Genomic DNA, 13,961 nt, shown 5'->3' with positions numbered 1-13,961 from the left:
GTGTTCTTTTATATGCTGTAAACCATACTTCTGGGACAGAGGTGGGTCTTTAGCATATCTTTTTTGTTGTAGGATGTTTCTCTTTATATTTATATAAAACAAATTTTCCTCCTCCTGCATACGCTGGTTTCCAATTTTTGTGTCTTGGCCCAGAGAGACTACTTTGAAATAGGTGCTCATTTTCAGTATTTGGTCCCACGGGTTCTACTTACTAGTCGTACATGACATATTTAACACACTTAGGGCTTGATTCTGATGCGGTTAGGAAGGCCTCCTAACAGCATTTGCTCCGTCCAAATAATCAGAAATGTGTCTTTCCAACCAACTCGGAAAGGTTTCCAACCGACCGAGTATGATGCGAGTTAGGCGTTAGGAATATCCCAATCCAAACCTGACGGCATTTGGAATGACCAAGCCATACGGAGCAGAATTGTACTTCTCAAGGGGTTGTGTTTACAAACGACCAAGTACAATGCTGGATATGGACAGCCTTTCCGAATCATGCCATCCGACTCGAATCGGCATTCGAAATCAGACTTTGGGGGCCAGTAGTGTGCCCCCTGCACCTGGAGCCTTCCTACTCTGGCCCGTGGGTGTACCCATGGGTCTTCCCTTGCCAATCCTTACACAGTGTGGTAGGCACCAAGGGGTGCCCACCACAGGGTGCCTGATTTTACCCAGCCACCCCTTTCTTCAATGGGAGCCTATGCATTCGGTCAGAACAAAGGCTCCCATTGAAGTCAATGAGAGTCCAACCAAATCGTATCTGGAAGCATCTGGATGCATCGTACTTGGTCGGTTGGACTCTCCCGATCTGATTTGGTTGGAAACCCTTTACAAACCCATTTGGTTGGGAAGCTTTCCAAACTGCATCAGAATCGGGCCCTCAGTGTGTTATAGGCCCACCACAGAAGGCCCTTTGGCAATTTTACCACTATAGGACTAAATAGGTCCACGGGTGTTACAGGACCCCATAGGCACAGTATGCATGTCAGATAACACACACCTCTCTGCCCTAATAGTTGGGGAGACAGGGGCTTATCCCGCCAACCAGCTAACCACTAAGCACCCATGTGCACTCATAGACTCGTGCAAATAAACCCTCTACCAAGTGTATATATAAAGCATGTAATACAGACACAAACATAAGCCGAAATGCGTCAGCATTTTTCATGAAGCCGATCCATCATACAGCTGTGAACGTTGGAGGTCTGTTACCGTTGGACTTGGAAGAAGGACTAAAGTGTGTACAGTTAAGGACTCAAAGTACAAAAATAAATGTTTTCTCTTTAATTACTTTGTCATAGCAGCTTGGACCTCTTGCAAAATGCATTGTTTAAGAAAATATTAATTTAATTGAACATGCACTCGACTCGATAATCCTGGAACAAGTTCAGGGAACAACGATGGTGAAGTTCTCAAAGGGCTAGTGAAAAGGTGATTAGCAGGGGAGCGAGAAAGACATCTGGTCAGACATCTGGTCACTAGCTCCATCTCTTTGTCGAGACTCCCGGTCGCCCTTTCCAAAAAGGAGTCCATAGTAATTACAGTACCAACAGGGGCCACCTTGCGTTTTCCCATGACAGTCCAACGCTATCCTGATGACTGCTAGATACTAAATTAAGCTAGACATAATGTTATTCTGGCTGGGACCGTAGCAGTGAAAAACACAAAACCCAGAATTATTATTATTAAAATTTTTTATAAAGCGCGTAGTCACCCGGAGGTATCCCAGCGCTAAGAACCGTACCTCTACAGGTCAGAGGGCCGGGAAAGGAGGGGGGTAGGGGAGGGGAGGGGGGGGTAGGAGATCGGGGTTCAACAATGATGGCACAGTTAAACCTTGTATCCAGCTCAGATTGGTATAGCTCGGTTGTCCAAGGTTCAAGAAAAAAAGGAGCTGCTTCCTACCTGCTCTTGTGGCACAGTCTGTGTACTTCCCTGATGAGCTTTTCTGAAGAAACTGCTGACTACTATATCGCTGCAGGAACACCTACTGAGGGAAAGAGGATCTGAAGACCGAGAGACCAAGAGGGGGGGCCCAGACCAGCCTCCTCTAGCCTCTGACAGGTGCTGACGGGCCCGCCCAGGGCCCGGGGTGTAACATGGGTCAGAGCTTAATGCCCCGTGGTTGCGACGGTAAATCTCCAAAGGACATGTTGCATTTTGAAATGTTCTGTAGCTATTACGAGTTACCATGGAAGACCTATATCATCCCCACCCTGAAAAGTCCAAGTTTAGGCAGGTGTGCCCAGCTTTTATGTTTTTTTTTACAAACGCTACCTAGCAACATTGTTTTTCATGTTCTTAGCTTTTTTAAATCCACTGTTAGGCTCAGATCCAGCTGCGACTAACAGTTGGAGGTATACTAAGGCTTGTTGCGATGTGATCCTGGAAGTATTGTTATCCTGTACCTAGTTTTTTGTTTTTATTTCTTATTCCTCTTTTTAAACATATATTATCCACATATATTACAACAGTATATTTTATTCTTGTATACAGTACTAAATGTCATCTGGGAGAGATTTTTAACTACAGGTTTTTTGGTACATATATTGTGTATTTGACTTTTATGGTTTTTTGCAAGAGCCCAATAAAGTGATTTTATTTCAGTTGAGTTTTTATATGAAAAAATGGTAAATACATCAAGAGGAAATGTAAAATATTTTACATAGTGTATTGAGATTTAATATATAATTTACTCACCATTTCCTCGTGCTAAAAGTTTAAAAAAGGATCCCCTGGGGAGTAACTTTTCTTTTGCCTATGTTTAAATTTCTCATATCTCCAGGAAAACCCCATGCTTTGTTTTACTTTGAAAGTGGACAGGCTCCCACATACTGGTTGCATAAGCATAACTTCATACGATGTTGCAGTGGCCCTCGCTTGGCTCCCTGTTTGCCCCTGAGGTCCAGAGAATGCCTGGAGACCACAATGGTGTATACAGAGTGCTCCCTTCTCCCTTGGAGAGTTAACACACCTGTATGGGAGAATCCAATAAGAAAAGGAGGGCAGAGATTTCACGATCTAGAGCCTGTTTTGCAAGATTGAGCCAGGAAACATAAAGGATGTGACATCTTGGTAGTCGGACCTAGCTGTTATCCGTCTCAGATTCTCTGTTTGCTGATTCTCCGCAGGTTACCAAATGTGGAAAATCTCTCTTGACTACCGCAGCTCTGACGGCCTCAGTGGGCCCAGGGGGAAACCCTGTTGATTTTCCTATGGAGCCGAAAGGGGGTCCACCTTCTGAGAGGAGCATGACAGAGGTCCTGATGGCATACTGAGAAGCATATCCCTGGACTTATCCGAAGTGCTACTCTGCCCCCTACTCGCCTTTTTTGGGAGGGCTACCATCTGGGATTACCGTAGGGATGGGGAGACAATAGATGTCCATTTGGTATTCACCACATACCTCTAAGGAGGATGGTTGCACCTGCTGGGAGTGAACCATGGTTTGCAGTAGATAGTTGCTTTCCACTCTACAAACTCAGCCTTTCTTGTGCCCTTCTGGCTCATCATTCTGCATGTAGTTCATGCCACTGACAAAGCATGCCAAATGAGGGTCACAAACTTTTTCTCCACCACTACTCTTCGATCAGGTGACTCTGCAGCCACACCACCATATCCTCATTAAGCACCACAGGTGACCATGGCAAGATTAAAGACCTCATTAAAGATGACCTCCTGGCCAGTCTCCTAATCTTCAAAGCTGAACTGAGAGAAGAAATCAAGTCTGACTTATCCAAAGGCCTTTCAGTGCTGGGTGCTGACTACGTTCTGCAATAGAAATCCTCTGCTCTGATATAAACTGTGCAGCAACGAGAGTACTTGATCTGGAAGCCGAGGTCAAATGACTTTACCTGGCTGAGCCCTTCCAGAAAGCTACAATAGCCACCCTCCAAACAATGATGGCAATTCTCCATTGTAAAATGAGCCCCACTTTAAGCATAATCAATACAAAATAGCTAAACGTAATATAGTCTCTCTCTTCTTTCACAAATCCCTAGGTTTTACACCTATGGTGAGCATGAGAAATATAGAGGGGATAGTTTATGGTCATGGGACAGATTCAGAGCAGATGAGTCATGACAGTCACTCTACACGCTCCTAATGGTGATTAGGACACCCTTTTAGTGGCTTTTTTTGACATGTTGGCTGGCATTGCAGAGGGAGTAATAGGAAGCAGGAGCCTGGTATGGGACATTAGAAGAATAGATCTGGTGCTTCCGCAAAACAGTAGTGTGCTTTTGCTAAGACCCTTTAGAATATGTTAAAAATATGTTAAAAAACCTGGGGTTGTGTGATGCCCGGAGACAATTTGCATGATGCCCAGAGACAGTTAAGGTAAAACACACAGTGATTGAACCTGGGATCTGCCTTTTCAACATCTGTAGGACTCACATATGTAATCTCACTATGCCCCAGAGCCATACACTAAAAATCTTATCCTGGAATCTAAATGGCCTGTGAAATAGAATCAAATTAAATCAAATCAAGCTTTATTCGGCACATACATAATGTCCATAAAAGAATACTATGATAAAAAAGTACATTTATATACAATTATTTCAAGATAACTTTTTCCTTAGTTTAAAAAAAAAGAAAGAGCCTTATCCTTTTAAACAGTACAAGACAATCTTCTATCCAATACAATCTAATCTATTTCATGATTCAAGGTTTCCAGATGTACAAGATCCTTCCTTAGTTTAATAGCCGATAATATATAACAAATTACTGCATTACAAGTTAATACATTCTCCAAGTTTCGAATATGATTAAAAGCAACTTTAAAGGAATACAGACTATTTTCTCTAAAAATGGGACTCAAAAAGGCTTTTCTAATATCTTTATAAAAATTACAAAAAAGTAAAAGGTGAAGGGTACTCATCACAAGGGCATTTTGGAAGATTAGCGCACCACTTGCCCCTCTTGGGGAATGTAAAGAGGTAATGGAGCGTATTAATCTGTAATCTGGTCAGGTAAAATCTATGCTGAACATCAGTTGTAAAGATGAGATATGGCTGAATACCCATTGATATTGGCCCTTCTAGATAATAGGATACGCTCGATTTAATACTCGAAGCGGCATCCCTTGACAAGGCCCTTGTTTTTAGGAGCTTCTTTTTTAGTTCTAATTTACTAAAGTTTTGTATATCTTCGGGTTTCGTCAGATTCACCACCAAATCACATTCTTTTAAAAAGCCACAGATATAGCTTAGCCATGTTATTTGCTTACAGTGGTCTTGGGACAGACAATCCAATATAATATCCCTCGTAAAATGTGTCTCTTTCCTAGTCCAGATGCGATGCCACAAAGTTAAGGTGGCTATGCTAATCAGATCTAGAATATATGGTGTCTCCATATGCAATATAATATTGGCTGTCGAGGCCGGTACAGCTAGCAATCTTCTCAAAAAATTATTTTCCAGGGTTTGCAACGGTATGGTATCTCCCAAGCCCCATATGGTATCTCCCAAGCCCCAAAGAGCTACCCCGTAACAGGCCCCAGTAATGCATTGTGCCCCATATTGCTTTAGAATTTCCCGTACTGTTTTTGTACCAATTTTTTGGGAAACTCTAAAAATTGCCTCAGCTGATTTCACAAATTTTAATTTACATAAATGTATGTGTGCATTCCACGTACCCTTACTGTTAAAAAGAATCCCTAAGTACGAAAAAGAAAATGTCCTCTCTATTAGTATGCCATCAATACAATGTGATTTATTCATAATATTCCTTTTCCCGCATGACATAACAAAGGTTTTGGTCAGAATAATTTTTAAGTGCTTTTCCGTCATAAAATTTGTAAAATTATCCATCAATAATTGTAGGCCGTTAGCTGTCCTTGAAATTAGGACAGCATCGTCGGCATACAATAGTAATGGGGTTGCCCGCTTACCGACTTTAGGGGCATCGACTCTTAAGTTCTGTAGTAATGAGTCAACCCCATTTATATAAAGCGAAAATAGGAGAGGCGCAAGGGTGCAGCCCTGTCTTATCCCGCATGTAATGCTAAAGTGCTTTGTGCATTCTCCATTTTTCCCAAAGCGTATCTTCGAGGTCAAACGTGCATAAATTTGTGATAGAAAACTAATAATATCCTGTGGGGCGCCCATCCCTTCAAGCGTCAAATCAAAGGCGCTTGACAAATCTACGAAACAAAGGTGAAGGGAGCCTTCCCTTGCAAGGGTATACTTTCCTATTATTAACTCAAGGTTCAGGCACTGTTCAGTCGTTCCGATGCCCCTTCTGAAACCATACTGGGCTACAGACAAGATGTTTTTATCTTTTACCAATTGTTCTAGTCTGGCCAACATCATTCTACCCATTACCTTGGATGTTGAGTCAAGAAGTGCTATTGGGCGGCAACAACTCGCGCTACTCCTATCACCCTTTTTAAAGATGAGGACTATCACACTCTCGGCCCAAGTTGCAGGTATCACCCCGTTAATTGTTGCATTAAAAATGTATGTAGAATAGGCACCCAAAAATCCATGTTAAATTTAAAAACATCAAATGGGAGCCCGTCCGGGCCTGCAGCTTTCCCACTAGCACTGTTCATAAGAGCTGTTCTAATCTCCTCATCGCTTATACTTTCTAGTTTAATATTATTTAATGCAATAGTACCATTCTTCTCGACGATTGTGGTACACTGGTGCGTCTCACTAAAAATAGCTTCGAAATGGGTTAACCACTCTTCCGGAGTCACTACTGTATCGACTTTGACAGATTTGGCCTCCTTAAAGAGGGGCTGATCCAAAGTTCTCCAGAAAAGTGTCGAGTCTTTAGTCTCGGCAGCTTTAATCAAATTGTCCCACGCGTTATCTCTAATCTCCATTTTTCTTTGATTTAAGGCTTGTTTATTTAATTTCCTCAGGGTACTAATGTCTTCTCTATTCCGGGGGGTAGCTTTTAAAGCTAACTTTAAATCTCTGTTTAGTCTAGAGCACTGCTGGTTAAACCATCTTGGGCAATATACCCTGTTTGTCCTAGGGTTGCGTTTCAAATTACTGGCAATTGCAACCGAGATGTTTAAATAGGCCATAACTATGTCAGTGCTCCTAGAGGAGTTATCTAGACAGGTTACTATATGCTGATTCTTTTTTTTAACTATCCTTTCTGAAAAGACGTTTGGATCAACTCCCGCCCATTTAATGGAAATCCCATTTTCACCCTGTGTCTTTACGTCGGCAGCATAAACACATGGTACGACTATTTTAAAAATTGGAATTTTCAGGGTTAAAAACAGAGGATTATGATCACTTAGTAGGCTTGAGTGTACACTACATTTGTGTATAAAGGACCTGCAGTTCTTTGAGATAATAAAATGATCAATACATGAGGATGACCTAGCACCCTCAAATGTATAGGTCCTTCCTTCTTGGGTGCTCTCTTGTGCATCCTTATCCATAATTTCCAGTTTGAACTTATGCATAACATAATTTTTGCTTTCCCCATAATTGTTATGTGGGAAATGTGAGGGGTTAGAACCTATTTCATCCTCATAACCGCATTGAATCCCTGATATAAGTTTACAAAGTTCAATATTATCATAATATATCCTGGAATCTAAATGGCCTGAGAAATAGAATCAAATGATGAGCAGTGCTACAGTACCTTAAGCGACAGTCCCCAGATATAGTTGTGCTGTGAAAAACACACCCGAAAGGTAAGCACTGTAAAACATTAAATAAATATGGATACACAATTCTGGCACATTCGGGCTACGCATCCAATTCAAGAGGAGTGGGACTACTCTATAAAAATCCATTCAATGTATTTACCAGCTGACATGGCTGGACCCACGGGGTAGATTTGTAATACAGATGGTGCTCTCGGAAGGGCTGACGTTGAACCTATGCTCAGTATACATCCCCCACAAAACGTAATGCCCAATCGTACCAGACATGGGAGCAAAGGGGCTGAGCCTTCCCCCAGCCTTACTACCATAGTGGGCACCTTGGATGCTGTAATTAGTGAAGATTGATGACAGAGGAACCACAAGGGAGAGGGATCTAGCCCTCTCCCTTGTTTCCGGGAAGCAATTGGATTAGCTGAAATCTGGTGAGCACATAACTCACTGCAGAAGCAATACACGTTTTACTCCGGAATGCAAAAAAGCTTCTCATGCATAGACTATTTCCTGCCACAGCACCCACACATAGGGGAATTCGTGAGAGCTAACCATCTAGTGAAGGGAATCTCAGACCACTCTCCAATCTAGGTAGAGCTGCAGGGCAGAGAGAAAAAGACATAATTTGGCCCATAGATCCATGGTACCAAAAAAATAGGGACATAGTAGGACAACTTAAGAAGACGATGGAACTGTGTTTTCAAGAACATTTTGGAAAGGTAGACTCTGCAGCCATGCTCTGGAATGGCTACAAGACAGTGATAAGGGCCCAGGCAGTGTACACATGACAAACCTTGAAACAGAGCTCTTAAGTATGAGAAGCACTTTCTGCAACAGGGAGGAAACAAACTAAGGCACCTGGCTAAACCTGAAACAAAGGGAATACAGAGACGTGGCCAAAAATATCACTAGAGCAGGGTACATACCTATGCAACACAAACTCTATGATGTGGGGAATTAATTTGGAAAATTGCTGGCCTGGCTAGAATGGAGAGATGAAAGTAGAAACTGGGTCCTGGAAATTAAAAACTCATCAGGGGTAGCAGTGAGGGGAAATCCTGAGAGCACTGAGGTATTTGATGAGCATTACACCCAAACTTACACATCGGCCACTGCTCAGTCCTCAACCAATATGTGTGACTTTCTTAAAGATATTTAACTTCCTGGCCTTTCAGCTGTAGATAGACTGTTGCTGGAGCCGGAGATAGAGGCTACTGAAATAGCAGCAGTGATTAGATTGTTGCAGTCGGCCAAAGTCGTATGACTTAATGGCATACCCATTGAACTATATAAAAGCATGGCGAGTCCACTTTCATAGCCCATACTTCACGTGCTGAAAGAAGCTGTAGAAGAGGGGGAGTTGCCTCAAGACCAGAGACTGCTCACCATTGTGGGAATTCCAAAAGAAGGCAAACCACCTGACGACTGCGCATCTCACAGGCTGACCTTGTTGCCAAATGCTGAAGCCAAGATACTGGCTAAGGTATTGGAAATGAGACTGAAAAATTTAATGTCGACACTGGTCCATCCAGATGAATCTAGCTTTATGCCTAACAGAGGAACCAAACTCAACTTACACCGTTTCTACAGAGTCTTATAACTGACAACCACAGTGCTGAAACTGATGCTGATACTTTCTCTTGATGGCACAATGGTGTTTCAAACGTTTGAATGGCCTTATATGTTTGCAGTTCTTGAGAAACTGGACTTTGTCCCTCACTACAGGCAGTGGATAGAGCTCTTATACTGACAGCCGCTTGTGAGAGTCATTGGTACAGACTCCAACATATGAAAGCTGGGTAGGAGAACTGGACAGGGATGCCCACTATTCCCAAGATATTTTCTTTGCCACTGGCACCATTCGCCGCATTGGTGAGGAAGGACTTGCACACCTGAAGCCTGAAATGGGGGGACAATTAGGAAGACAAAATATCTCTGTATGCAGACAATATTTTGCTCTATGTATCCAGCCTTGAGCAAATGGTCCTGAGGATCCTGAAAGTGTTCAATTCTGTGGTAGCTACTCTAGATATGCAATAAACTGCGTCAAATCTCAAATGTACCCCTTCACAGGAGAAACACCACACCTTCTACCCAACTGTGCTCTGTCACTTGAGGGATTCAAATACCTTGGTATCTGCATAACCTGACACTGCAACATGTTCCTTTAGGCAAACTTGTACCGTCTGCTGGACAGATTCAAGCAAGATGTCAAGCATTGGCGGACGCTAACGATAATTGGCAGAGGAGCACTATTCAAAATGATGGCCCTCCTTCATAGACTCTTATATGCCCTGCAGAACACCCCATACCAGATATATCTGCTGACTCTTTCCAGAAACTGGATGCTGAACTGAGGCTACATAAAACTCTACAAGCTAACAAGGGGGATGTATGATGGGGGATATCACTTCAAAACATCGAAAAATACTACTGGGCTGCACAAGTAGGAACAGTCAAAAACTGGGTATTCGCAGCCCAAGATGCACCTGCAATTAGGTCTGACAGAGAAGCAATGGGCACCGGGGTACTCCACACTGCTATATAGGGTCCAGCCCAAGGGACGCTGCTGTTTCATACTGACACAGTGGTTTCTTTGTGGAGAGAACAATGGCATATATGAGATGGAAAGACTCCTTCATGGAACCAAGCCCAATTTGGGACAGTGACATCATGTAGGCTGTAGAAAAATCTTGAGGGCTTTACGAATAGGGACACAATAGGAATTTCAAAGCTAGGTGACCAGAGGACACAAGGAGAGTTGATCTCCTATGAGACCTTCAGTAAGGACTACCAACTAGTGGTTACAGAACATAAAAGATACCTTCAGATTAGACATGCCCTACACTCACACATACTACAAGGTACACAGCAGGTAGAGTCCTCCCCCTTGGAAGACTGGCTGTTGATGGACCACCCACTAACCAAGAGAGCAGTGTCTCTAGTTTATTAAAACAAATACTTAATAACGCCTCAAAAGTCCTCCAAAACCTATAATCAAACTGGGAAAAGAGAGGAATGGGAGGCGGCACTGCAAGGCTGGTGTGAAATTACCATCAAAATGAGATTCTGCATGGTTCAATTTCATGTCCTACATAACTCATGCTATTGGAGATCACACCTATACAACATGGGGAAAAGCTCTTTATGAATGTGTGTAAGGGACTGTGGCCAGGAGGATTTCTTGTTCCATATCCTCTGGGACTACCCAAAGATACAGAGCTACTGGTGGGTGATAGAGTAGGAAATGGCGCAAGTGACAGGACTACCACTACAACGAACTACCCAATGGTTCATGCTTAACTTATGGGGAGAAGAGACAGCACTCAAATACTCAAAACTGTGGTTGTTGCTGGGTCTGGCTGTGGCGAAACACAACATTGCTAGGTGATGGGGGTGGGAATGCTGCTGTCCATCATGGAATGGGAACAGGACACGGACTTGTGCATTATGACGGAAAATGTGGTCTATGAGGGGAGAGGTTGCCCCAAGTAATTGGGAAAAGTATGGAAGGCATGGAGGGTCTACTGGGCCTATAGGGAAGCACATACAGGCCACATGACTCTGTACTAACCTGGAGTGGATGGGGTGGGAAGGAAGTGGGACATCCTAGCTACATTCTCCCAATGGGAAGGTGAAGATGTACCACTGTTAGATAATACAAGAACGTTGGTGACAACCATTGTTGTTCTGGTTCATAAAATGAAAAATGTTTATTTAAAAAAAAGATGCCTTAATGGGTTACCTGGTGATTGGTTTCCTTATGTTGTAGCTATGTCCAGTACTGAATCATTACTGGGGTTAGATTTTTAATTGTGTTAGCTAATGACTAAGAATAGTAATTATAATTTTCCAGCTTAAGCAAACTTTTTATTACTATGATGGCTGCTAGATCTCTAATTAACTATCTAGAAAACTAAGTAATTTAATCTATGGTTATATCTTTTCTTTCTTTCTTTCTTTCTTTCATTGTATCATAAATTATTTTTCTTCTTCTACATCACAGAATGTCATTTGTTTGTATGATTCATCCTAATAAAAAAAGGCCTGTCTTTAATATGCTGAAGCATGTATCCACATGCATGAACAAAGGAATATGGCAATGTTTATGTTGAAGCCAGGGATTGCTAGCGAGAATGTGCAGTGGTGGGTACCACAAAAATGCAAGCACTGCACTTAGTGACCAAGTAAAAAAAGTCAACAGAACTTCCATAGATGTATCAAGATTGAATGTGATAAAAGAAGAAGATTAATGATAATGGTCTTCAAAATGGATAATAATGGCATTGTCTCCTTAATCCATACAAAGGATAGCACCTTTGTATCTCAGGTTGCGTGTGTTTACAAGCAAAGCCATGTTACTTTTAGGGCCATATTCTCAAGGAGCTATCTCCAGGTCAACAGCACTTTAGCGCAGCCAAAGTCGTGATAAATTTACCGCCCCATTCACAAGCCGGTGCAAAACAGCCTACAGCACCACTTTTCCGGCGTTAGCATCCACAACAAACATCGCCACGGATAACGCCGGCAACTATCGCTAATGATATGCAGAGTAGGCGTTCCAGAGAAAAAAGCAGCGACAACATCACTCCGCAACATTCTCAACGACCAGCCAGATCTGCGATAAGAACACAAAACATGTGATAAGGCGCGTTAGCACCAGGAAATTAACACCTGCTCTGACCTGGTGCAAAGTCGGACCACAACCTGCACCAGACAAGGGAGCACAGCCCATAGCCACACAGGAAGAACTACAGATGCCCCGTGCAACTGCCCATGCAGCACGGACACCCAAGAGGGCCACAACACCCACTGACATCACACTCAGGCCCGTAACCCCCCCCCCGGATCCCCCCAACCCCAGACAAAGAAACTGCACACCAACACTATGAATCCCAAAACAAAATATTTTGTCAGATGTCGCACAAGCAGGAAAATCAACATACATGCGTGGCCAGAAAATGGAGAATCAGTCATACAGCAATGCAATCACCAACACAAAACACCATTCAAACAAAAGCCAAAACAACCATTCGGATGAGTCCTAGCGGGTCCTCACTGTACAATCTGTAGGAGACAGCCTGGAAGGCAAAATCCAAGAGAAGAAGGTGTGCCATGCGCCCAGCAACGGAAATAGAGGGAGAGAGGGAGGGAGAGAGCGAGGAAGAGAGATGGAGTGAGATTGCACAAGCAGCGGAAGGCCTCTCAGGCACCTGGCTCCACATGCCAACATGTGTGTGTGTATCACCATCAGAACACCATGAGCCCAAGACCGTGTCTCAATCTCAGTGCCAAAGCCACATCAAATTCCGAAAACGCAAGTAGTAGTCAGACAAACATTAGGGATGAAAGCTCCTTTGTTCCAGATGGGGACGACTCCCACATCACGCATTGCGCAAATGAACTATCCAACTTATCCACACCCCACACACAGAAGCCCCTGCCTGAGATACCCCCGCATGGGATGCCCTTGACACTCATGGAAACAGCAACCCATTCTCCCCAACTTTGCACACACATTCGAATCATTGCTCAGAGCTGTGGCATATCCTCCACACAACTGCCGCAGTTCAGAAGAGTACCGGTTCCACGAGACGCACCAACGCAATGGCAGGCCATCCCTGGCACATGCACAACCCCCGTCACGTGGAACAGTACCATGCACGGATGCTGCATTTACTGGGCGCACTGCCACTGGCAGTGTTGCGGATCAGTTACCGGCTGACCTTCCGCCTTGCCTACGTCACCTGTGTCCAGCCCTGGTTCCACTGCAGAACATGACATTCGAGTGTCCCATGGATGTCTTCCTATCCAACACAACCATAGATGAATTGGACTATGACTTGTGTGTGCACCCCCTGTTGGATCACGAACAGGAGTGTAACCAAGACAGCCGTGCATGGGATGCCTTGACATACTGCGTATGGATTGGCAGTTGTGCACGGGAGACTACACAATTCCTCGTGTGCAGTGATCACATCAAAGCACTCCCCTATTGGGGCTGTGTTGCAGATTGGTCAAATGGCCTGGGCTGAGCTCACCTGCCCGGACCAGTTAATGGATTTGCTCACCCTAGTGGTCCTTGAACACGACAACGACGTACTATTGGAACACATTGCACATGAAGCTGCACGGGCATTCATAGACAAGTAGCTACGTTCCTGCAGCCACATCGGATTGTCACCCACAGCACAGGTCCCAAAAACTTGTTGCATCGTGGGGAATGCTCACATATCCCACCACAACAGAGGACATGTCTGCCTTTCGTCAGGACTCTGGATGCATGTGCGTGGAACTACGCGTGTGTACACACACCTGTGCAAGGTGA

Source organism: Triturus cristatus, chromosome 3_2 (assembly GCF_964204655.1).
Source record: "Triturus cristatus chromosome 3_2, aTriCri1.1, whole genome shotgun sequence".
Taxonomy (NCBI): domain Eukaryota; kingdom Metazoa; phylum Chordata; class Amphibia; order Caudata; family Salamandridae; genus Triturus; species Triturus cristatus.
The sequence above is the reverse complement of the archived record's forward strand: the minus strand, read 5'-3'. Positions refer to the sequence as shown.